At 34.6% G+C, this 27,800-nt stretch overlaps 1 protein-coding gene across 1 annotated transcript in view; it reads left to right on the plus strand.

Moving 5' to 3' along the window:
* GLCE (glucuronic acid epimerase) overlaps positions 1-27,800 on the plus strand; it is a 96,798-nt gene that overhangs the window by 11,844 nt on the left and 57,154 nt on the right. Inside the window, exon 2 of the mRNA XM_045530650.1 lies at positions 22,032-22,122. The gene's annotated coding sequence lies outside the window, so the exon portion shown is untranslated. The remainder of the gene's footprint in view (positions 1-22,031; positions 22,123-27,800) is intronic.

A 27,800-nucleotide genomic window follows, 5' to 3' on the forward strand; every position in this document is an offset into this window, starting at 1 on the left:
TTTCTAAGCATATGCCAATTTCCTTAATATTAGCCCTTAAAAATGGCAGATAATTTTAAAATGCTTATTTTAAAATGAAATTTCTCATATGAAATAAAGAAAAATCAGGAGATACATTCCAATAAATTTATTTACTGTACTGGTGGTATCCTTTTTACTTTGTCATACTAATATGAACACAAAAAAGTTAAATTAAAAAATTAAAAAATATTTATTTGAGAAGCATGTCTGTGACATCTAATTGAGCCATAGATGAAATTAGTTTATAGTTATCAGCTTCATTTTCTGTATTCTCCATCCTCCATGCAAAACCAGTGAGTGTTCCAGACTTAGCATGTTTTAAAATCAAGCCAGCATTGTCATATTTTGTTTTGATTGACTTGCACTCAGGGGAAGGATGGGCCTGTATCAGAGATCTATTTGCCTTCTTCAGCGAAGCTAATGACATCCTGTTATGATGGGCTTTCACTGCTTCTTCATCTGGGGGCCTCTCTGCAATGTAAATTGCTATTTTCCAGTTATCATGTTATTTAAATTTTAAAAAATAAAATTTCTGAAGACATTAAGGAAATGTGTGAATTTAGTGAGCATAACTTTAGAACCCTTGAATAGAAAAACATGAACAGACAGCTGGGGAGGTGAATATACTGGCTGGGAAAGCTTACATAGCACTAAGTTGTGTGCTCATTTGCTTATTTTTAGAAGCTAAATGTCCCTTATATACTAATGCTACTTCTCCCAAATAATTGTACCAATGAAGACTGGATAATTCAAAGCCACTTTTTATTTGGCATGGAATGTGATATTATATTTGTATTACCACATTAGAACCTAAAAGGAGTTAAATACTTGTGTGGTCTAGTAGTTTTCAATGGAACCATTTTTTTTTTCAAATTCTTATATGGCACTGCAACATAGAATATAAATAAAAAGTAATATATTTGTGTAACTTTAAGTACACATTTATAACCTTAACTTAGTTAAGTCAGTCAATGATTGATACATTGAAGGTTGGCTCATAAATTGTTTTTATCTTCATGGGGTCCTATTGCTTACTATTTTATTCCCAATACTTAACAGTGTCTAGTACATAGCAGATTCAAGAGATACCGTAGTGAAATAAATGAATGAATGACTGATACCATTTTGATGTATTCAGGAATTTGAAAATTGAACAATGGATGCTCATTGTAGTCTCTCAGTGTCTGCATTGAATTTATTTCTCTATTTTGTTTTGCGTGTACGGTGTCTACCACAACTGGAAGGTTGTTTTGGTTGGTTCTAGAGGCTCAGCTTAGAATCAGGATACTCTGCCAAATTGAAATATAACTGAAAAAGGAGAAGTGGAAAATGTTTGTTTCAGAGCTGAATTAGTAACAATCTTCACATTTGCTTGTGTTCTTTATGATAAATATAAATGAGATAAAACAGGAGGTACCACGATTTATTGATAATTTCTAAAACAATAGTACTATATGTTGTGAGTCCCCCATTTTAACAGTTTCACTGAGGTATCATTGGCATACAGTAAACTGTGGATATTTAAAGTATACAGTTTAATCAGTTTTGGCATAGGTATATACCTGTGAAACCATTACCACATTCAAGATAATGAACATAGCCATCTCCAGAAGTTTCTTCATGCCCCTTTGTAATCTTTCCTTCATGCCCCTCTACACACCCACACCCCATTATCTCAAAGTAATCATTGATCTACTTTCTGTAACTGTGGATTGTTTTGCATTTTCTAGAGTTTTACATAAAAAGAATTATACAAGGCCGGTGCGGTGGCTCACACTTGTAATCCTAGCACTTTCGGAGGCCAATGTGGGAGGATCGCTTGAGGCCAGGAGTTCGAGAACAGTCTGGGCAATAGTGAGACCCCATCTCTACAAGAAAATAAAAATATTAGCCTGGTGTGGTGGCATGTCCCTGTAGTCCCAACTACAGTAGTCCCTGTTCAGGAGGCTGAGGCAGGAGGATTGCCTGAGCTGAGGAGTTTGAGGTTGCAGTGAACTATGATGATCCCATTGCACTCTAGCCCAGGCAACAGAGCAAGACCCTATTTCAAAAAAATTATATAGTATGTGCTGTTTTCTTTTCTTTTTTGAGTTTCTCCTTTGTTGCATATATCAATAATTTATTCCTTTTAGTAGTAATATTCCATTATATGGATATACTAAAATTTGTGTATCATTCATTTGCTGATGAACACTGGGTTATTTACAGTTTTATTTACAAATAAAGCTGCTTATGAACATTAGTGTATATGTATGGACATATGTTTTCATTTCTCTTGGTTAAATACTTAGGAGTGAAATAGCTGGATCACATGATAGGTATATGTTTTAACTTTTTTGGGTGTAACATATGTATTATAAAGGAAGAATTTTCTTAATACACAAAAAGATCTTGTAAATTGATAGGAGTAAGACCAAAACCCCAACAGAAAAATGGAGAGAGGACAAAAACAGGCAGCTCATACTAAAAGAAATACAAATGGCTTTAAACATAAGAAAAGATTTCTGGAAAACTGACAAAAAACTTCATATATTATGTAAAATTTAGACTTCTTGAGCCAAGCTGCTTGGCTTTGCATATTCTCTCACTTACAATGTGATTAAGTTACTTAACCTTTCTTGTCAGTAAAATGGGGATAAAATAGCAATAATGCCTACCTCAAGGGATTGTTATGAGAATTAGATGAATTAATGTATGTGTAGTTCTCAGAACAATACCTGGCACACAGTAAGTGCTCTATGAGAGTTAATTTTTATCGTTACAAAAATGCAAATTAAACAATAAGGGAGGATTTGTCACTTGCCAGATTGACAGGGATTAAAAAGTTCAATAATATACAATTATGGCAAGGATGTATAGAATCACTAACTCACTTTTATGCAGTGAGGTAGGATTGTAAATTTGTGTAGTTTCTTTGGAGGACAAGTTAACTACTTACTAAAATGATAAATGTTCAAACTTTTTGATTCAATTTTAAAGAATTTATCTTTGCTCATCATAGTATTAATTATATTGCCAGAAGGCCTAAATGACTCTTAATAGGGGTCTGGTTAAATAAATGATGGTATAGCCACACAATGAGATGTCACATAGCCATAAAAAGAAATAAAAAAAGGAGCACTTACGCATGAGCTCATCTGTAAGACATTATTGAGTAAAAAAAAAAAAAAAATTGCAGAACAGTATTTATGGTATGCTGACATTACCATAAAAAAGTAAGTTGTGTATGTGTGGGAGTAAATACACATACATACTCACACATTAATGAACACAATTTGCTTCAATATGCATAGATTTTTCTGGAAGGATACACAAGAAATGGAATAGTAGTTGCTTCTGAAGAGGGACTGAAAAAAGGGGCTAGGAGATTGGAAATCTGAGATCTCAGTAAGACTTTGGCTGAATTTGGTTGTGTACATTTTTATCATTTTTATAGTGCTTATTTTTTTGTTTTTGGTCAAGAGTGTATTACTTAAAAATTTCTATTAATTTTGTTGTATGTAATTATAGATTAACAGGAGTTGGAAAATTAGTATAGAGAGGTCTCATCTACCCTTCATTTAGTTCCCTCTAGCAGTGACATCTTACATAACCCTTGTACAATATCTGTTTTAGGCCTGTTTCAGCTTTCTGTTGGTCTCAGAAAGCCCAATTCAAACACCTTTACATAGTAAGAAATTTAGCTTAACATAACTGCAAGTTCAGAGGAAGGGTGGGCTTCAGGATTATTTAATACCTTAATGAAGACACCAAGGATTCAGATTCTTTTCATTGTTCCACGCTGCTATCCATAGTGCTAGCTTTATATCAAGGCAGGATTCTCTTTGTAGGTATACAGTGTTTACCAGGAGGGAACCATACATTTTATAAGAAAGGGAAAGTCTGGCTTCCTCCTAACAGAAAGAACAAACTTAACCAGAGGCCATCAGCAAACCTCTTCTCATATCTTGTTAGCATGATTCCTCCTCATTTCTGAATCTATTTCTGGCAATGAGGATAGACCCACCCTTGAGCTAAAGTTAGTTGTCCAAGTTGCTGCTGCTCAGAGTATGGCATGGATATTGGAAAAGACAGTCATAATGTCTACTACAGTATCTGCCTTGGTTGATTGTAGTGCTCTGAGGTTTTTTATTCATTCTTGTCTGATACATTTTTATAATGACTTAAAATATGCTTAGTCATATTTTATTGGTTTCATTGCCATGTTGAGAGCTTTCTATCTTGTAGAGTAATATAACAATTATTAAGCATTCCTTTCTGAAAAAAAGAGAAAAAATGTTGGAGTAGTGATTGGAGATAGTTGGCAAATTTGAATCTATACCTCCTTATAACCAATAATTTTTAACCTCTTTCACCTCCAGATAATTGACTTAGCTACCATTTACATAGAGACTTTAGTGATTTGATTTGTATCTCCTTTCTTACAGTCAAAAATTGCCTGAAGCATTGTGGTAAAGTAGAAAGTGGGCTGGGTTATGATTAAGGTTCTCATTAATTCTAGCTCCAGTGCTTTCCCGTTATGTGTGATCATGGGCAAATTGCTTTGTCTCTCTGACCTTCCACTTTCCTTTTCTGTAAGCTGGAGAGAACTATCTACCTTCTTACCAAGTTGTTTTTATTGGTGTTAAATAAGCTAATATGAAAGAAATTTGAAAAATATAAAATAGCACACAATTTTAAATTGCTTTCATTATTATACTAATTAAAGACTAGACAGTTAAAAGGAGGAAACTTAAATAACCCAGGTTTAAAAAAATAGTTAACTTAGATTCTGAGTATCTAAAGTATATCAGAAGATAAGGATGTGTGCAGCTTTTTTGAAATTAGATGCTTAATGAATAAAAGAAAGAAGGCTATGATAGAATATGTATTTGAATGCTTGATGCTAGTTAGTGTATCCTAGTAACTAGTTTTCAAATGTTGTCCAGAATTTTTTTATTTCAAATTTTTGCCCCTTTTTTTGTTGTTGTTGTTGTTATTGTTGTTGTTAAACCTGTTTTTAAAATATCAACTGCAGGTAGATTGTCAACTATAGGGCTTTATGTAGCTTACAGGATGTGATAGCTACATTTATTTATTTATGCTAGTTATTGACTGTTTTCTCATATGTACTCTGTTCTTTTCCTTTCTTGGAATATTATTCTTTTGAAGAGCTCTGAGATTTCCCACTGAAGTGTGGGTGAAGTTTGGTTGTTGTTACCAATGGAGATGTCACATTTCATTGCTGAGAACTCTGAAGAGCAAAACTTCATATTTGGAGTTGAATGAAATTAAGATGACAGAAAGGAATTTGGCTTTTAAAAAACTACTTAATATTATTAATATATATTCATTCATGTCTTAGGTTAGTGTTCATGTTGAATCCGAATATGTTAAATTGCAGAGTATTAACCATAGTTTCTGTATCTTATTACTATTGGTGAAACAAAGTATATATGCTTCTTAAATGGGTATCATTCACCTTTTTGTTTTGGGCTAGTCACTGTTATCTGTCATGTTGGATTTGGGGCAATACCCTTTTCTAAATGAAAAGACTAGTGTTACCACATCTTTTTCTTTCATTAATATATAGGAGATACTATATATACACATTGAAGGGAAAGGGGAACTAACATTAGGTTGACTTTGTTTCTATGCACAAGCATACCAAATATTTAACATTTATACCACTTAATTCCACCTTCAATGTGATGAGAATTATTGTCTCCATTTTACAAAAAGAAGCATTGAAATGTAGAGATTAAGTTAATCCAAAATTATTATAGTGGTATAGTCCCACTCCCTTGCTCCTTCTCACCCTCATTGGGCATTTTTCCTACTTGCTTTCATTTAATTAACAGAACTTCTCTTTGAGGAAGCTGTTATTCTCATTTTGCAAATGAAGAAAAGAGTTAACATGAAAGTACAATTTTAAAAAAAATAAGAAAACAAAAACATGTGTACTACATTAAGGAATAGAACCTTACTTGTATAAAAGGTTTTTTTTTTAAACATTGATTCTCAAATGTTAAACCAACCTTGCTTTTCTCATATAAACACCACTTGGTCGTGATGTGTTGTGCTTTTTATTTTGCATCTACATTCATAGGTGATTTGGTCTATAGTTTTCTCATAGTATCTTAGTCTGGTTTTGGTACAGGGTAGTCTTATAGAATGACTTGAGAAATGTTCCATTCTCTTCAATTTTCTGGATGAGTTTTTTAGAATTAGTATTATTTCTTGCTTAAATGTTTGGTAGAATTTACCAGTGAAGCCAGATGGGCTTGGAGTTTTCTTTGTGGGAAGATTTTTAACTACAGTTTCAATTGTTTTAATAGATACAGAGTTATTCAGGTTATCTGTTTCTTCTTAAGTGAGCTTTAGTAGTTTGTCTTTCAAAGAATTTGTCTATTTCATCTAAGTTGTTTGCTGGATTTTGTTGTATTACTTTAAAGAATGTTGGAATTTTTCTGCTAAGCCACTAAGTTACTTGCACAGAAGTTTGGTCTTTTCAAGGTTTCTTTTTATGCAGCTTCAGGGACAATCTAGAGTAGTCTTTATGACTAATTTAACCTCACTTCTAAGGCATGGTCCTTTAGAAGTCACTGATGGCTACCCTGCAATTCAGCAAGATTTCTCCACTTTGAATAGTAGGAATTTTAAGAATTCCTGGCCGTTTGCTAGCACTATCAATTGTTGATCTTATAACTTCTTGGTAATTTTTTCCCCTAAAGATTGATCTTTACTTTGCCCAGTGTCTGGGTTTCATTCTTCACATGTGTGAATCGTATTCAGCCAAAGAGCTAATAGGACCCCTATGCATATTTTAGGATCTCTTTCTTTTCTTTATGTATCTCCCCACTCAGATATTCTGCTCCTTCTTCCCCCACATTCTGACCATCTTGGCCTCCTTAAACTCTGATATGTATCTTTTAAATTCAGCCATATTGCTAGGTTCTTATGGGGTTACCTCCCTCTGTGCCATTGTTTGGAAATTACCTGCAGGCAGAAAGCTGGAGGGCTCTCTCATTTATTGCCCTTTTGGGGCAATAGTCTGGAATCATAGACTTGTGCTGCCTTTGTTCGGTGTCAGAAAATAGTTGTTTTCTGTGTTTTGTCTAATTTCTAGTTGTTTAGGCAGAAGGGTATTTCCAGATCATCTTTGTCCTTCATATTCAGAAGTAGAAATCTCCCTGTAAACACTTCCAACATTTCCATTGACATCATAAACTTTTTCTTTTTCCAAAGCAACTTCGTCTCATAATATGTGTAGAAATGCCAAGGCCTCTTGGGTTTTTTTCTTATTATGTTCAGAAGATAGCCATGATGAATGTGATCAGGATCTCAAACTTCAGATTCTGCTCAGGTACTTTTGGTAGTCACAAAAATCTCCAACTATGCCTATGATGAATACCTATATGTGACTGTGGATCAGGGCTCCAACTATGGTGAGGAAAGTGGGACACTTAAGGGACAAAATTTAAGGAGACACTCTCAGATGCCAATCCTGTACTTGCACTACTGGGGAATCAGTGCCTCCTTAAATTTTGTGCCCTAGGTGCCTTGTTTGCCTCACTCTAGTCCAGGCTTTCCAGACAAAGATCACTTTCATTACCTAGGGCATTAGTCCCAAACCATTATTAATTAGATCACCTTTTTTTTTTTTTTTAGAGTAGGTATAAGTCCTTTTTAACTTCATAGTTAAATTATTTTAACTTCTCTCCAACGATCTATTTTCTTAGCTGTGATAAAGTCTGATGTAAAATGTCAGTCCCTTAGTATTGGCTGAGAAATGAAAAGAAAGAATATCCAAGGTAGCAAATACTGTTCCACAAAGCCAAAACCATGTGTACTGAAGCCTTACCTATTTTTAGTTTAGTCTGTCTTGGCCCTAGAAACCAGTGGCTCTCCTCACCTAGCTCAGATTCTATTAATTCCATGTGGGCTATTGCCCACTAGGCTTGTAGCCATATTTGCAGTTTGAGAGTCCCAAGTAAGCCTGCCTGGGCTTCAGAAATGAATCTAGATTTCTACTAAGAGGAATTTTAATATGGACAGGGGACATGCACTTGGGCTCTGATGTTGGGAAGAACAAAGCTTTTAATCTCACATGAAATGTACCCTTTTTGAGTCTTTTGGCTCTTGACCCACTTTTGGATTGCTTTAGGGTGTTCATGCATCTGGAATGATAAAGGAATCTCTCTTTTCTTAGAATATTAAAGGAGACGGGAAGAAGTCCAGCTGAAGTTAGTCATGGAGCCATTTGTTTATCTGAACCAGAGCTAAATCTTAGGGGAAAGGGAGAAAAAAGAATTCATCCTTACTCTTTTTAGTCCAGATTACCAGGATTTCTCAGATAGGGATCTAGTATGTGTTCTAGCAGTAATAAAAAGTGATTTTACCCAGAATTGTCTCTGTTAAATCTCTTCCTCTGGCACTTGAGGTAGTATTTGTGTCTAGTTGATAATTAAAAGGTTCTAAAACACTGATCCTGTGTGCAGAAAGTTACCATTAATTTCATGTTACTACATGTATACTTTGAATACTCATATTTCTTTATTTTTATTGACTTCTTGGGCTTTTTTTCCTTAAAAGAATAAGAATATTACTGTATTTGTACCATCTGCAAAGCACTTTTATTATGGATTGGAATGTGAAAATCCCCAATCCTGAAGGAAGACACTTACATAGTCAAGTCTTTGTAGACATATACAATGTACCTTTCTTTAATTACTGTGTGAGGTAATATGTTGTGATAGAAAACAGTGAACTTGGATTCAGAAAAACCTAATTATAGTCTAGGTTGAACTGCTTATAGCTTTGTGGCCTTGAGCAAGCTAGTTAATCTCTTTGAGACTCAATTTTTTCCATCTGTAAAGTATGTGTATGTATGTGGGAGGTAGGGGAGGATGTGATAATATCTGCCTGCCTATTATGCAAGTCAGTGTGAAGATCATAATAAAGATGTGAAAGTACTTTGAAAAATGTGTAAAGCACTGTACAAATACAAATGTAAAAATTATATTTATAAAATTATCTTAGCTCAATGAAGTCTTGTTTTTATTTTTGGGAAACTGTAAATATAGTTTCTCATCTAAATATTTTTATCACTGATAGTTTAAAAGAAGGGAAATGAAAAATATGTATATTGGAAAATGGATGGAAACACATATTCTCTTAGGCAAAGGTTAAAAATTACCTATGAGTTTATAAAATCTCCTTAGATATTTTATTTGTATTAATAAAATTTGAAATTTTTACCTATCCTCTCTTCTACTCCTGAACTTTGAAAATCCTTAACAGTTAGAGTCTGTGACATGTTGCATGTGGATTTTCTACTTTGGATTATCCATGGAAAATTATTTTTTAAAAAATCAATTTGGTTACTCCTTGTCTAAGAAAATTCTGTACTATTCTTCTTGTCCTGATTAGGATGTTTTCAGGGGAGTGCAAACTAATATAACCCTGGTATGAGTATAATTAGGGTGTTATATCTGTCAGAACATAAATCATAATGATTGCTACCAATATGGCTAAGATCATACTATGTGCAATACTATAGGCCTGTTTGAATCCTGTGCCACCTGTAAAAGCTTGCACACTTTTGAAGGTGAAAGACGAATAGTCATCTTCTCCCTCTGTGCTTCAACCCTATTGGATTACCTACAGTTTTCCAAACTGACCATTATATTTTCTACTTTGATGCTTATGACTCACATTCCTCCCTTTTAAAGAGCTTCATTGTCTGTGCCCTTTCATAAACATATCCTTTCTTATGTCCCCAACATAACCCTCACATGTATACCTCTATCAAAGCACCTAAAACACTTTATTATTATACATTTATTTATATGTCCCACTCATTACTATATTTTTGATACCTTGTTCTGTCTTATTATTCAACTCTTGGTTCCCAATGTTTTTATTCATTGCTACATGCCTGCATTAGTTAACTATTGCTGCATAACAAATTACTCCACAGCATAGCAATTCAAAACACACATTTATTATCTCACAGTGGGTCAGGAATCCAGGAACAGCTTGGGTGATAGGTCTCTTGCAAGGTTACAGTTGATGTATTGACAGAGAGTATAATGTCATCAGAAAGTTTGCTGTGGAAGGATCCACTTCCTAGCTCACTCACTTGGTTATTGGTAGGATTTATGTCCTCTCAGGCTGTTGGCCAGAGGCCTTCCTCAGTTCCTTGCCTCGTGGACCTGTAGAGCATCTCACAGCACAGCAGCTGGCTTCATCAGAGCAGGCAAGCAAGAGGGTAAGAAAGAGTGCCAGTGAAAAAAAGTGCTAGCAAAAAGGACATCACTTTTTTTTTTTTTTTGAAATGGGGTCTCACTCTGTCACCTAGGCTCGAGTGCAGTGGTGCAATCATAGTTCACTGTAACCTTGAACTCCTGGGCTCAAGTGATCCTCCCACCTCAGCCTCCTGAGTAGCTAGGACTATAGGCATACACCACCATACCCAGCTAATTTTTTTTTTTTACACTTTGTAGATACAGGGTCTTGCTGTGTTGCCCAGGCTGGTCTCTAACTCCTGGCCTCGAGCCATCTTCTCACCTTAGCCTCCCAAAGTACTGGGATTACAGGTGTGAGCCACTGCACCCAACCAATTTTTTCTAACCCAGTGACAGAAGTGACATCCCATTACTTTTGCCATATTTTCTTCTTTTTATAAATATAAAAATAAATTTTTTTTGTAGAATTAGAGTCTCACTATATCGCTTAGGCTGATCTCAGACTCTTGGCCTCATATGATCCTCATGTGATCCAAAGTGCTATGATTACAGGTGTGAGCCAGCACTCCCAGCCCGTTTTTTCTTCTTTATAAGCAAGTTACTAGGTCCAGCCCACACTCAAAGGCAGAGGAGTTACACATTTGTGTGATGACCAGGAGGCAGGGATCACTGGAGGACATTTTAGAAGTTTGCCAGTCAGTTCCCAAACACTGGAACTATAAAATGCTTAACATGTTGAATGAAATAAACTTTTTGCAAGTACCTTCATAATTGGTAGCGTACATCTGTGAGAGGGCTGATCAAGGATCAGAATTCAGTTTGAGACTGTCTAACAGAATAATTTGTTATTCAGAAATTCTTTCAGCCTATGTTTTTGGTTTCCTTAATGATTTGCTTTTATGAAATAAAGTAATACTAATGAAAAGTTAAAATCATTTTGTATGTTTAGGAGCTAAACAAAACCAGGAATGCTATTCAAGAAAATCAGGATACATGTAGTATATTTTAATAGGAATTCCAGAAATAATCTAATAGCAAGCTATATTTTGAGATAATTCAAGCTTCCAGTCATTCCCAATGTACACATCATTTTATGACTTGGAAAAAATGACATTGTATGACAAACTGGGTTGCTTAATAACATATTTCTTTGTATGTCCTTGGACATAAGGACATATAAAAATCTGCAATTGAAGTATTGCCGAATTTGATCCCTACTATAAAATAATCTTACCTTATAAAAATAAATCCTTAACAGGCAGGAATAAGCATCAGATCATTGATTTCATTTTTTTTTTTTTTTTTTTTTTGGGCATAGTTTAAATGTTGAGACAAGTTAATCTTTAGGAGAGAACTAAGGAATCTCATCCTAGACTCATAACACGTTAGATTTTAGAAATAACTTGTCCAACCCTATCTTTTTACATATGAGGAAGTGGCTACCTAGTGATGTATATCCCAGGCCTGCTAATTCCATCCAGTGCACTGAACCATGCCACACTGCCAGTAAGAAACCATACCGGACCCACTTGGGGAATTTTAAAAATACTTATGCCTATCTCATCCCCTGACATTCTGATTTAATTGGTACGGGGTAGAACTTGGGTGTTGAGATTTTTAAATACTCCCAAAGTGATTCCAATGTGTAGTACAGTCTGGGAACCTCTACTCCACAGAGAATTAGTGTGCTTAAGGAATTGGAACCAGAGTGAAATCAATAGTACAGACTTCCATCCATAATGATTCCTTAATCATGTATTTGGCTAGATTTCATCAGGGCAGTAAGAAAAATTTTTGCATTGAGAAATAATCAAGATTTTTGCTGAACAAAGGCCTTCTTATTAATATGGCTATTTTTTTACTAGTTTGTATTTTGTAAGTGAGATAGCCTGTGACAAAATTCTTCCTAATCATGAAATAGAACAGTTTTTTGACACTGATCAGACAAGGAAAAAGTCTTCTGCCATCTGTGTTGTGGCATGCTATGCTGTTGTTTTAACTAGATAAAATTCTAATTACTGTTAAACAGATTGTTTATGAGGTTGTTTTTAATATTTTAGAACAAGTGTATAAAGAGGCAAAGAAATGGTTCCAGATTTAAACACAAAAGGCTTTTCCTTTGAAAGTAAGTTAATCAGAATTTGACATATTGGGTTGCTTAATAACATATTTCTTCGTATGTCCTTGATACTGCATGTTGCATAGAATATGAAATTTGCAGTTTGGTTATAACCTTCTGTTGTGTTGTCATGTACTCTTTGGCATAAAGCTGACCAAACATTGTAACTAGAAAATACTAATTCATGATTGGTAAATGAGATTTTGTTTCAAGATATTGGTGCTTTTAAGCAAGCTATTTCCTTCGTAATGACAGATGTGGGGAGTGTGAAATATAATAGTTAAGAATAGAAGATTATGATCAGATTGAAGTATTTCAGAATATTAGATCTTTATGTGATGACAAAAAAAGCTATATATTCAGATTGCTAGAGTAAAGGTGATGGGGTGTATTAGTTTTCTGTTGCCACCATCACAAATCACTATAAATGTAGTGGCTTAAACAACAGAAGATTTTTTAATCGTACAGTTCTGTAGGTCAGTAAGCCAATATGGGTCTCACTGGGCTAAAATAAAAATTTCAGCAGGACTATGTTCTGTTTCCATAGGCTGTAGGGTAGGATCAGTTTGTTTGCTCATTTTGGATTTTGGTAGAATTCAGTTGCCTTGCTGGCTACTAGATAAGGGCCCTTTCTAGCATTTACATTTCACCATCATTCCTTGGCATGTGGCCCTCCTTCATCTTCAAAGCCAGCAATAACACACGTCCCTCTCAAGCTTCCAATATCACTTCTTTCATATCTTCTCTGATCCACCTTCTGTTTTCCTCTTCCACTTTAAGGACTCATGTGATGGGATTGGGCCTACCTGGATAATCCAGGATAATCTTTCTTATCTCAGCATCCTTAGCCTTAATTACAACTACAAGTCCCTTTTGCCATGTAAGGTAACCTAGGCTCCAGTAACTAAGGGCACAGGTGTCTTTGGAGCACCATTCTTCTGCCTGTCAAAGGGGCTAGGACACTGTAGTCAAGGAAGCCAAGTGTCAGTATTGACATAATGTTGAAAGTCTTCATTTATCCAACATATGTTTTTTTAGTACTTGCTATGTGCTAGTCATTGTAATAAGCATTGGGGCTATTGTGGTGAACAAGACAGACATGGTCCCTGCCCTTGTATATGTAGCACTACACTTATAAAAACAAGCAAAATAGATATAGCATTATTTTATAATTTTTCATGTATTTTGTTTTTATATAAGCTTTTTGAAAACCAGTACTAGTGTTCTTTGTTTTGGCTTTTTCCTCATCCCAACACTACAACAGTTTTTTACATACTAGGTCATTAAATATGAAATGTTTGATTTTGAATCAAAAATGTAGTTTATTATATCTCAAACAAGAAGCAATAGAATTAATCAAAGTATGAGCCTAAATTATCAACACAGTTTTGCCATCTTAACGGTAGCTTGTTTATGCCAGCAGCAAAGAAGCCTAGACAGCAAGTGGTGATGAAATCGCAAAAGGTGTTTTCCACAGCTTGTTGAGAATTGAATGTTTTTCCTGGCAAGAAGTGGTCCAAAGCCTGGAAGGAAGTGATAGTCAGTTGCTGCAAGGTCTAGTGAATATGGTGGATGACAAGAGAGTTTCCAAGTCCAGTTTCTGTAGTTTGAGCAGCGTCTTTTGTGCGACATGTGGTCAAGCATTATCTTGCAAGACAAGTAGCCTGTCTCTAGTGTCTATTGACCAGTCCTGGCTGCTTAATCACAAGCATCCTCATCATTTCATCCAGTTGGTTGCAGTAGACATCCACTGTAGTCAATTGAGCAGGTTTCATGAAGCTGTAGTGGATAATACCAGTGCTGGACCACCAAACAGACACCATTAGCTTTTTTTTTTTTTTTTTGATGAATATTTGGTTTTAGACTGTGTTTTGGCACTTCATCTTTATCTAACCATTGTGCTGAATGTTTGCGACTGTCAAAAAGAATTCATTTTTCATCACACGTAACAATACAGTACAGAAATGGTTCGCCTTTATGCAGTGACAGCAAAGAAAGGCAAGCTGCAAGACATTTTCTCTTTTGACATTCATTTAATTCATGCAGAACCCATCTATCCAGCTTCTTTACCTTGCGCCTTGCAGATTTGTTTCCAGTGGTCCAATATTGTTGGAATGGTAACATCAAACCTTGTGCTAATTCACACATAGGTTGAGATATTTGCTTCCACTACAGCTTTCAGCTCATCATTATCCACCTTGGCCACAGGTTGCCCACGTGGCTCATTTTCAAGATTAAAATCACCAGAATGGAACTTCTCAAACTATCGAAGTACTATGTGTTCATTAGGCACATTCTTCCCAAACACTTTGTTGATATTTTGAGCTATCTGCAGTGCATTGGTTTCACAAAAGAATTCATATTAAAAAAAATAACACGAATTTTTTGCTTATCCATGGTTTCACAAAAGTTGCTCTAAAAAAATTTGAAAGATAATCACAAGCCAAAATGTGCATTTGAAAGACTGAGGAGGTACCTTTACAATAAATATAAAACAAGAAGTGTCAAAGTGAAATGTCAGAGATATGAACTGTCAAACTTAGTATTTAAGGAAATCAGACATTTTATGCTTATTAATAACCTAATAGACACCCAACAGATATTGTTAACACAGGCTTGCTTTGTTTTTCCTTTGCATTGAGTTACGAACCTCACTTTCTCTCTGTGTGTGTCTCTCTGTGTCTCTCTCTCACTCTCCCTCTCGCTCTCCCTCTCGCTCTCCCTCTCGCTCTCCCTCTCGCTCTCTCGCTCTCACTCTTGCTCTTGCTCTCGCTCTCGGCTATTTTTTACTTCAGAAGCAGTGAGGAATTTTGAGGTCAACAATCCAGACTCAGATGACAATTTAAGATTTAATCAGATGCCCATTGAGGACCTTTTAAAAAGGCCTCAAGAATTACCATGTACTCCATTTTACTTTTCCTAGTAAAGATTCTAAAGTGCTAAAGGCAGCTCTGTTTTGTTTTTTCCTCCTAGGTTCAACAGCCAGAAAGCATTTACCGAGTTAAAAAAATAATAATAAGCAGTTGCTTCAAACCAGCATTCATCAATAGTGAAAAATCACCAATTCAGGAGCATTGTTAAACTTCTTAATATGGCTTTTCTGTTGGCTTTTTAAATAATGGAAGAGATTTACTATCTGTTTACTGTTCTTAGAGCTTCTCTTTTCTTCATAATTCCCTTTTGTGCTCCCACTATATGTTGAATGTCTGTCTAATCTTTATGGAAAAACTGCAGGATTCTCATCAGTTGTTCAAAGCCTTCTAAAGGCAGTTATTCTTAGTTTCCTTAGTGATAGTCAAAGTTACAATTCTGTATCATGTAGTTTCCCAAAGCAGCAATGTGGAACTTTAATAGTGATGGATTGGAGTGAGCAAAGGTATGTGAGATTTATAGATAATCTACCCAGGCATTAATTTTAAACTTGGACATCATAGAACTTTTTATCAGAACTCTTAGCAAGTGGCTAAATACACTTGTAACACAAGTTTGAGCTACAAAGTATAGATGTCACATGGGACCTTAATTTCCATACCAAGCTCTCCATCCCAAATCCCTTCTTGGTTCTTTGATGATTTAACATCATTTATGGATAATTTCTTATCTATTTGACCTGTAGGATTCTAAACAACCTAAATATATTGTACACAAAACTTCATTTCTGAAAGAACTTGTGAAACAATGTGTGAAAAGTTCATTTGATTTGCTTAAGTAGAGGTGGGCTATTGTGATATTATTAATAAGTTGGGATGATATTGAGTGCAGGAAGGTGATGGCTACTTTTATTTTTTAGAGGTGGGTAGTGTAATATACCGTAATCTTTAAAATGTCACTAGATAATGTTGATTTCTGTGAATTTTTGGGCATCTCAGTGGCTAGTAAAGTATAACATCCTTTACTATAGTTGGGTTTCGTTCTTATGTAAAAATTCTTATTAAATTGAAACTTTTGAAGTATAATAGTGAATGGTGCAGTAGTAATGACCGCAGTTTTCTTGATTCTTTGAAAAAGAGAGGGAAAAAATGGTTAGGGACATTAAAACAGGTGTCACTTAAACACATACAATGCTACAGAGAGACAGATGAAATTTACTAACTTACTGAAAGATGTTGACAGGTGCATTGTATGTATTTGGAAGTCAGATTTGGGTTACTAAAGCAGCCTTTGTTTAGTAAATTGAACATCTAGTGAGAAGATTACATGGAGCAATAAGCATACAGATTTGCAGTAGGTGCTGTTTTAATGGATGTTGAAGCTAAACTGACTGTAGTGACTTCTTTTACCTACTGCATACAAATAGCTTCAGTTATAAAGGATATGGTACCAGAAATAATTCATATATTTTCCAAAATGTGTTTCTGGTGAAAATAAACCTAAATTCTTGAAGCAGATCATTTCACATATAATTGGATATAATATTAGGAGAACAAAAGGCCTTAAGCAAAAACTTCTTATAGAGGCTTTTTGTTTTCCATTTGAGATTAGTACAATAATAAATTTTTTTTTAAATCTCTGATTCTTTTAAATAAAATACAGCACTGTGCAATTGTTTTTAAATTGAGTAGTACAACTGAGAACAACAGTATCCTTAAACACAAGTAGTCATTGAGTTTAGCTTAAATGGAAATAGTTGACTGGATATGTTTTTTAAAAATAATACCTAAGATAAACTTAAGAATTGAATAGATTAAATAATATGATAAAAGTATTCAGGAGGGATAGTACCTTTGTACTAAGTTTTCTTAAAAAAAATTGAAGTAGGCTGGGCGCGGTGGCTCATACCTGTAATCCCAGCACTTTGAGAGGCTGAGGCGGGAGGATCACTTGAAGCCAGGAGTTTGAGGCCAGCCTGGTCAACATAGTGAGACCCCATCTCTACAAAAAATTAAAATATTAGCCAGGCATGGTGGCACATGCCTGTAGTCCTAGCTACTCAGGAGCCTGAGGCAGGAGGATCCCATGAGCCCAAGAGTTAGAGGCAGCAGTGAGCTATGATGATGCCACTACACTCCAGCCTGGGTGACAAAGCAAGACCTCATCTCTAAAAAAATGATAATAAAAATAAATAAACTTTGATTTCTGTACTATATGGATTTCAATGTTTTGTGACCACATATTTTTGTAGTATAATAATTCACTGGAAGCTTATAGTACTACTGTTTTAGTTGAGGTAAGATAAATTCTTGCAGAATAGTAGAATTACTTCTGAAATCTTGTTTTCTGGTTTACATCCTGCTTCCCTCATCCTACTTATTCAAATAAAGCAACTATTTTTCCCTAATAATAAAGGTAGAAACATGATTGTTTTACCTTTTCATTGTCAGAATGCTTTCTATGCAATTGAAATAGAATTAATCACATCCCTCCTGCCCCGAATTCTCTACTGAATGTGAATCAGTATTCTTTTTTAAAAAATTTCTTTAATGAAAGTTCTTTTATGATACCACTAAGCAGATGCCAGGGTTTACTTTTCAATTAGATGGGTTTGTGATGGTTAACAGATTAGACTCCTTCGCAGGTGATGTGTGGCTCAGGGCAACTGACATTTAGACTATTGATCCCCCCGGTGATTTTACACGTTAGGACTGAGCTGAGAAATTTGTCACTTGCTCTATCTTAAAAGTAGGCAGAAGAAACAAGAGGATTTTTATAGACTGTAAAATCCAAACTAAATATCCTAGAAAAGCCTTGAAGACTTAAAGGTTTTTTTAAGTATCAGAAATTTTTTTTTAATGAACCTACAGTAAAACTGACTTTTTCTGTGTACAGTTGATGTATTTCAACATATGTACAGATTCATGTAACCATCATCAGAGTAGTATCCAGAACAGTTCCATTAGCTCAAAAAACTACTTCATGTTATCTCTGTATAGTCACACCCTCTCCACACCTCAAAACCCTTGGCAACCACTTTGTCATTTTAATTTTGTCTTTTAAAAAATGGTTATTAAATGAAATCCTGTATCATGAAGCCATTAGAGACTATTACACATGCATTTACTGAGCATAATGCCTTTTAAGATTCATCTAAGTTGTTCTATGTACTGATATCTTCATTCTTTTTTATTACTGAGTAGTATTCAGTTATATGGGTGTACCACAGTTTATCAGTTCATTAGTTGAATGACATTTTGATTGTTTCCAGTTTTTAGCTATTTTGAATAGAGTTGCTATAAACACTTGTATATAAGCTTTTGTGTGACTGTGAGTTTTCCTTCTCTTGGGTAAAAATACATAGAGGTGAGATTGCTGGGTCATATAGGAAATATATATTTAACTGTATAAGAAATTACCAAATTGTTTTCTAAGATGGCTATACTGTTTTATATTCCCATCAGCAATGTATGAGTGTTCTAGTTGCTCTGCATACTCTCTAGCACTTAGTATGGTCAGGTTTTTTTTTTTTTTAATTTAGCCATTCTAATAGATTTGTAATGGTATTGGATAATGGTTTTAATTTGCGTTTTGCTGATAGCTAATGATGTTGAGCATCTTGTCATGTGCTTTTTTGGTCATACCTATATCCTCTTTGGTGAAGGATCTGTTCAGGTCTTTTGCCCATTTTAAAAAAAATACAACGTTTGTATTTTGGAATAATTTTAGATTTATATAGGAGTTGCAGAGATAATACAGAGTTCCTTTATATCCCTGACGCAGCTTCCCATAATGCTAACATTTTATAAAAACCAAAACCAAGTACATTTATCAAAACTAAGAAACCAACATTGGTGCTTTGCTATTAACCAAACTCCAGATTCCAAACTTAGATTTTGCCAGATTTTCCACTAGTCTCCTTCTACTCCAGGATCCGTCCATGATTCCACATTGCATTTGTCGTGTCTCCCTAGTCTCTTATAGTCTGAGAGTTTCTCAGTCTTTCTTTGTTTTTCATAACCATGATAGTTTTGAGTACCAGTACCAGTCAGGTGTTTTGCAGAACATTCCTCCATTTGCATTTGTCTGATATTTTTCTCGTGATTAGACTGAGTTTATGGGTTTTAAGGAAGAATATCACATCTTATCAGGGAGTACATGATGACAAAATCATTTGGTTAAGATAGTATTTGCCACACTTCTCCACTATAAAGTTAATATTTTGGCCTTTCATATTCTATTCTTTAGAAGTGAGTTGCTAATTTCAGACCACACTCAAGGAGATGGGGAGGTTGTTTAATCTTGTGTATGGGGTATATCTACATATGTTGTTAGGATTTCTTCCGTACAGAAGCTTTTGTCCCTTCTCTTCCATTTATTTGTCATTTATAGCAATATGTACACTTATTTTATACATTGGTTTATAATCCCATACTGTGTGATTTTGTTGTTAAAATTGTTCCAGTGTTGGTCCTTGAATTCCTTTGACATGTCCCTCTTCTTTTCTTTTTTTAATACTTCCTTGATTTCTGGCACTACAGAATACTCCAGGCTCATCATGCATTTTCTCTGCCCTACCCCTAGAATTAACCATTTGTCTAAGGAGCCCTGATTTCTTGTATTGGAGAATTATCTTTATACCCAGTACCCAGAATGCCTGTCATATTGATGTCAGTAACTCTAATCCAGTACCATAGGGTTCATGCCAGGCTTCCCTACTTTGCTTATCTGTAACTTTCCTCTCTAGCAGTGAGAAACCTGGCTTTGATAATCCATTTACTTATTTGTTCCATCCCAGTAAAGCAAGTTCAGAATTGTTAACCAGTAACCCTGTGGGAGATAAATTTACCCTATACCCTTCAGTCAGGTTATGTCAGTCATTTATAATATAGTCAGATGCATTTATCATAGACTGCATTCTGTCTTGAAGTTCCCCCAACATCTTAGTTGAATTTTAAAAATTTGTATACATTAAAGTTCTGTCTTTGTGATGTACAGTTCTGTGGGTTTTGACAAATTGCACAGGGTCATGTATACACCACCTTGGTACTATACAGAGCGATTTCATCATGCTAAAAAATTCCCTCATTGTAGTCCTTACATCCCCTTTGTAGGGAGCCACTCTCCCATCCCCCGACCCCTGACAACCATGAATCTTTTTTCTTTTCCTATGGTTTTGTCTTATCCAGTGTATCATATTAATGCAGTCATATATTAGTTTTTGGATATGACTTCTTTCACTTAGAAACATGCATTTAAGATTTATCCATATTGTTTCATAAATCAAATAATTCATTCCTTTCTATTCTTGCATATTACTCTATTGTATGGGGATACCACAGTTTATTTATAGTTTGTCTATCCATTTACTTGTTGAAGGACATCTTTGTTGTTTCTAGCTTTTGGTGATTATGAGTAAAGCTATATTAAATATTCATGTGCAGGTTTTTGTGTGTAAATTTTCAGTTCACTTGAGTAAATATTTAGGAGTTCACTTGTTAGGTCACTATGGTAAATGTATATTTAATTATAAGAAACTGCCAAACTATCTTTCAAAGTGGTTGTGCCATTTTTCGTTTCCACCAGTAATGAATGAGAGTTCCTATTGCTATGCATCCTTGGCAGTATTTGTATTGCGGTGGTTGGTTGGTTGCTTTTAGCTATTCTAATCCGTGTGCTTTTGCTTATATTTAAATTGTATTGTTTTCTTACTGTTAAGTTTTGAGAATTCTTTGTGTATTCTGGATACAAGTCCTTTGTTCCATAGGTGATTTGCAAATATCATCTTCCTATCTGTAGCTTGCCTTTACATTTTCTTAAAGATGTCTTTGCAGAGCAAAAAATTTTTAATTTTGATAAAGTCCAACTTATCATTTTTTATTTTATGGATTGCGTTTTGGTGTCATATCTAAGAACTCTTTGCCTAACTCCAGGGCACAAAGATTTTGTCCTATTTTTAAATTCTATTTTTCGTATAAGTTTTATAGTTTTATATTTAGTTTGGTTTATGATCTATTTTGAGTTGATTTTTATATAATATGAAAGGGTAAGGTGAAATCTCATTTTTTCTTTGCATATGGATGGATGGCCAATTGTTCCAACACCATTTGTCAAAAAGACTGTTCTTTCTTCATGGTATGTCATTTGTACCATTAGTTTCTGATTCCCTGTGATTCCCTGTTTCCAGTCTCTAACCAGAAAGGTGGAGCTTTATTTATCCCTCTTTAATGTACATTCCTGCAACTGTGCCCATATTTGGGGTAAGTGGCAGGAGGACAGAAAGGGAGAAACAAACAACAGGGATCCATTACATACTCTTGGGACCATAGCTCCTGTGATCAGAGAGATAGGTTCCCCTCCCTCAGAGTTTTAGACTCCTAATGGCCTCTGTTGCCACTGCTGCCATGGGTGTCTTGGCTTGAGAGAATAGAGAAAAAAGGAAAAATTTGGGATTTTCATACTTTCTTGTGAGTATTAAGAGACCCCTTTCCCTTTCCTCGAGCCAGAACTAGAGGGATTCTCCTGAAGCTTTCCATTTGGACTTCATTAAGTTCAGTCTGGTTGCTACCAGAGATGGGGGATAAGTAGTAAATCTGATATTGCATCAGAGGTACTTCAAATTCTGGTCTTACTGAATCTGCCTACTCCTGGCTTACTTTTCAGAGTTCTCAAGTAGCTGCTGCATGCATTCTGTCCAAGTCTTGTAGTTACATTTATGTGCTTGGTGTATGATTACTCCATTTTATCTGGAACTGGAATCTGATTTAAGATTTTTAATTTTGTTTCTTTAGGAATTTTACAAGAAACTGAAGTTTTGATTCAAATATATTTTAAATTGAAACCAGAGATGTACTAGAGTTTAGATTCTTTCATTTGATTAAGGTAAGATTATTTAATAAAACAATCATACTCTTACTGTACATTTTAAAACTTATATTTTAATGTGTGCTTTATTAACACATTTTAATTTCCCAGTCTAACCTGAGATTCTGATCTCAGAAAATATTTTTATGGTTCATTTACCATTTAAATAGCTAATGTTCCTGTTAACAACTACTAGATGCGAGGGAAACATGCTATATATTCAGTGAAGGTGTTATTTACTAATAATCAAATCTGTTTGCCTAGACAGGAGTCAGCAAACTATGGCCCACAGGCCAGCCACCTGTTTTGGTAAATAAAGTTTTATTGGAATATAGTCCCACTCATTTATTACATATTGTCTATGGCTGCCCTAGCACTAGAGTGGCAGAGTTCACTAGTTAGAACAGTGTCAGTGTGGCCCACAAGCCTAAAATCTGGTCCTTTTAGAGAGATTTGCTGACCCTTGGCCTAGAAGACTGAATCAGGGTATCTTACTGTGCCATGCAATTATAATATGTGAAGTGGTAGCTAACTGGTTTTAGTTGTCAGTGTAGGTTGTCATATGAAAACTAATTAGAGATTTAAAAATGTGAATAAATAAGTGTACCTACACTAAGCCTAACTTCTTGAAGTGAAGGGTCTGTATTATTATTTCTTAGAGGAGGTACTGGTTTTCTGAAATAAATGATTTTAAAAATAAGATAATGCTGTGAGCAGTTAAATACCAAGTGCTTATTTCTAAGTAGAAGGCTTCATTTTACTTTGATTTTTAAAAATAAAAGTTTATATGATAAAGATCAAGCTTGTTCCTGCTCTAAAAAATTAAACACAAATGTATTTAATTATATTTTGTCTTTTCTACTAAATTTAAACAGAACTAATAGTATTTGGAGAGAATGATTGTATGTTTTTAATATATGTTCTAGTAACATAAGTGGTTTCAAGTATTTGAAGTTTTAAATGAAAGCAGTCTAATGTAAGATTATATTTAATGGCTAAATTGGAATTACATTTCTCTGTGAGTTTTAAATTGAACCGTTTATACTTGTTTATGATTCCTAAAATTATGAGTGTCTAAAATACATAAGATAGAAAAAGAAATTAAAATTTGAGCCTAGAAAATCTATAAACTGTTTGCTGTACTCTTCAGGAATCTCTTGGGGGAAGGCAAAAAGCATACTTTTAGAATATGTCATATAAATTAGAATTTCCAACCTGTATCAGGTAAAGGAATTTCCCAGTTTAGGACACCAAAATCTGAAAAAAAAATTTTTGCTAGTTTCCAGGTAATCTTAAAATAAAGTAAGTTTCTGAAATCTTGTTATAAAGAATGGTGTAATTTGAAAAACAGTTTCTTTTATGTCATGCCTAGCCTGAGATATATTTAGTTTCCTAATAGACTTGTGTGAGGTATCTTTGCTTATGTTCTTATAACACCAGTTTAGAACTTCTAAAAATTTACTTTTTAAAGGGGGAAATCCAGAAATTTGTCTGAAGGAAAAGATCTTTTTATACCATCATACATTTTATATTTAAATCAGTATGGATTTAGAATTTGAGTGCTTATACATTTGAATTGTGAAAGATGATAAAATTAAGCTGCAGAAGAAGGGATGGGAGTCTTGATAACTTTAATATGTTAATGAGGCCACTTTGGCATTGTGTGTGTAGCTATGGCCTAAACTGAATTGGGTTTGGAGAGTACCTATCTGATTCATACTGAGACTTATGAACAAATAATTTATTATGAATAAGTAAATAAAATTTCCTTTTAGATGATGGATTATGTAAGAAGGTATTGCTGAAGTTTTTTTGCGTCTGTTGAAATCATATCTTAAGACATCTTTTTTTTTTTTTTAAACTTCCCTGATTTATGTTCCAGTTGTGGTACTTAAAAGTAAAGCAAGGGGAAATTTATAGAAAAGTTCACACTTTGATTTTGTCTTTCATGTAACTTTAGATTATTAGATTTTTCTAGGCCAGCATAAAATATTTCCTTTCAAAAATCAAATACTGAGTCATTGCCAGTTTGATGTTAAATATGTGAGTCAAAGATGGGATAGGAAATCTTTGATATATTGAATATACAGCTTGTCTTTTAGAATGGCCTGTTAGGAATCAGCTGCACAGCAGGAGGTGAGCAGCAGGTGGGTGAGCAAAGCTTCATCTGTATTTACAGCTACTTCCCATCACTCGCATCGCTGCATAAGCTCCACCTCCTGTCAGATCAGCAGCAGCATTAGATTCTCATAGGAGCGCAAACCCTACTGTAAACTGTGCATGTGAGGGATCTAGGTTGTGCGCTCCTTATGAAAATCTGATGCCTGATGATCTGAGGTGGAGCTGAGGAGGTGATGCTAGCACTGGGGGGCGGCTGCAAATACAGATTATCATTAGCAGGGAGGTTTGACTGCACAATAAATGTAATGCACTTGAATCATCCTAACCCACCCTCTCCTCCCAGAAAAATTGTCTTCCATGAAACTGGCCCCTGGTGTCAAAAAGGTTGGGGACCAGTGTTTTAGAGTATATGTGGCTAGATAAGAAAGGGCCTGAATGGACTTGTTTTGGAATTTTCCCTGTTCATACCTAAGAGACTAAAAGAGAATGTCAACTTTTTACTTTTGTAGATGCTGATCAGTATCAGCTGTTATAGTAGCTATTTGCAGTGTTGAATTTTTGACATGAGTATTTTTACTGCCAACAACAATGTGGACATGTGTATAATTTCTGCATAGTTGTCAGGGTAGTAAAAAAAAAAAAACTAGTTTGGAAAGAAACTAGTAATATAAAAACATCTTACTTTAATTGACCACTATGGGTTTTCTTTAAAAATGTTAAATGATATGTTTTTGAATAATATTGTTTTTGTACACATTTTATTTTCTACTAAATAAAATATTTTTTTAGAAAAAAAAATTTTATCCACAGAATTTGCTGCCAAGAAAGGTATAGGTACACTTGAAAGAGGGATTAAAGAATATTTTTCTCTTTTCTTTAAGCTTTTTGAAAAACTTTTTATTTTAAAATAATTTTAGGTGAACAAATATGTTGTGAAGATAGTACAGTACAGAACATTTTTGTATATTCTTCACTCAGCTTCCCCTAATGTTAACATCTTACATAACCATGATATAGTGATCAAAACTGAAGAATCAATATGGACTTAGTAAATTACAGACTTTATTAGAATTTCACCAGTTTTTCCACTAATGTCCTTTTCCCAGGATCCTACATTACATTTAGTTGTGATATTTCCTTAGTCTCCTCTAATCTGTGGCAGTTCTTCAGTCTTTCCTTGTCTTTGATGACTTTCATATTTTGGAAGACTATTAAATGTTTTATAAAATGTCACTCAATTTGGGTTTCTCTGATGTTTTCTCATAATTAGATTGAAGTTATAGATTTTGGGAAAGAATACCACAGAGGTAATATGCCTTTCTCAGCATATACTATCATGGGTTCCATGGGTTAACCTTTATCGCTTGGTTATGGTGGTGTGTGCCAGATTCCTCCATTGTAAAGTTAATACTTTCCCCTTAACTAATAAATATTTGGGGGAAAATACTTTGAGGCTCCACAAATGTCCTGTTTCTTCTTAAATTTTTGGCCACTAATTTTAGCATTTATTCATGGATCTTGCCTGTAGCGGCTGTGGTATTCCAGTAGTCATTTTTTATTCCCCTTATTCCCTCTACATTTACCAATTATAATTCTTCTATGACAGAGAGCAGTCCCTCCTCACATTTATTTAATCATTTCTATGTATTAGTATGAATATTTATTTTATTCTGAATCAGTACTGTTTATTTTGTTGCTCAAATTCTTCTAGCTTTGGCCGCTGGGAGTATTTCTGTGTCCCTTCAACATGTCAGATTGCTTTTTTTTTTTTTTTTTCCCCTTTTTCTTAGAAAGCAGTTCCTTACTTTCTGGCTTCTTAAGATGCTTCAGGCTCCTCTTATATTTTCCCTTCTCCAGCCCCGGAATCACTCCCTTCTCTAAGGAACCCAGGTTCATCTTACTGGAGAATAGTATTTAGAAACCAACATTTGGGTGCTAGTTTGTTTATTGCTACTGAGTGGCTATTGCTTTTAGGCCTCTCAGCTGTCAGAGCTAGGAAATGTAAGTATATTTACTAACCCACATTTATATACACATCTGTATTGATTTCTGTGTCAATCTGTATATGCATTTAAAATTTTTTTCATTTAAAAGTTCATACGGATACCTTCAACTCCATTGTAGCATCACAGGGATTATTCTAGTATTCCCCTTTTGCTTATTTGAATTTATTTCTTCTACAATGAGAAACCTGACTCTCTCATTATCTACAGTATACTTATGTAATTGTTATACATGTATAGTAGTTTCAGAATTGCTAACCCGTACTCCTATGAGAAACAAATTTACCAAATAGAATACAGTGTTTGTGTATAGTTCTTTTTATCTTTATTCCCAAAGTATCTAGCCAAAATGCTTTTTTCCAAAGTTAGTTAAGTCAGATCTTTTCTTCCATATCCCCTTCAGTTCACTGTGTCATTGATTTGTACCGCAGTTAGATTCATTTTTCACAGTTTTCATCTTATCTTGGGTTTCTCTCACATCGTGATTGTTTTTAATTTACATACAGTAAAATACACCGTTTGTGTTGTATAGTTCTGTGGGGTTTTTAAAAATACATAGAATCATGTATCTGCTAAGAACAGTTCCATGACCCCAAAATTCCCTTGTGCTACCCCTTTGTAGTCAATCCTTCTCCCCAACCTCAACCCCAGGCAACCACGGATGTGTTTTCCACCCCTTTGTTAACCTTTTCCAGAATCTCACATGAACAGAGTCGTACAATATGTAGCCTCTTAGGTCTGGCTTCTTTCACTTAGCAAACATGTAAGTTTCATTCATTTGTTGTATAAATCATTAGTTTGTACCTTTTTGTTGCTGAGTAGTATTTTATTGTATGTACCATGGTTTGCTCAATCATTTATCTGTTGTGGGACATCTGGGTTGTTTCCAGTTTTGGTCAGTCATGAATAAAGGTACTATAAACATTTACATAAAGGGTTTATGTTTGTGTGTGTGTGCACACATGTATGTACATAAGTTTTTGTTTCATTTGGGGTAAATACCTAGGGGTGGGATTATGGACCTTGTTGTAGGTGTATATTTAACTTCACAAGAAACTGCCAAACTTTTTGCAAGTGGATGTACAATTTTGCCTTCGCTCCACTAGTATTTGAGAGTTCTTACTGCTCTGCATCCTTGTCAGCACTTGGTATTGTCAGTTTTTGCCTTTTAGATGTTCTAATACTTGTGTAGTAATATCTCATAGTTTTAATTTGCATTTCCCTAATGACTAATGATGTTGAGCTCTTTTCCATATGTCATCCATACATTTGTGAACGGGCAGCTGGTCTCTTATTTCTCTTTATTTTCTTTTATAGTCAACCAGGTGAATAGAGTCTTTCCAATATCTTTTTGATTGAATTAGTTACCATCATCTCTGTTTGGCTGTACTATATAATAAAATATACAGTTCCATATATGAGTTTTAGTTATCTGTTCTTACTACCAGGGAATGTATGTATAGTTTTTATATAGCTGAGTATTTAAATGATCATTTGATTGTTGTCTAAAGCTAGATTGCTTTATAGGAATCTAGTCAAACGTTATATCTGTGACTGCAAAAATATGTAAGA

The sequence above is a fragment of the Lemur catta genome, chromosome 1 (genome assembly GCF_020740605.2).
Source record: "Lemur catta isolate mLemCat1 chromosome 1, mLemCat1.pri, whole genome shotgun sequence".
Classification (NCBI taxonomy): Eukaryota; Metazoa; Chordata; class Mammalia; order Primates; family Lemuridae; genus Lemur; species Lemur catta.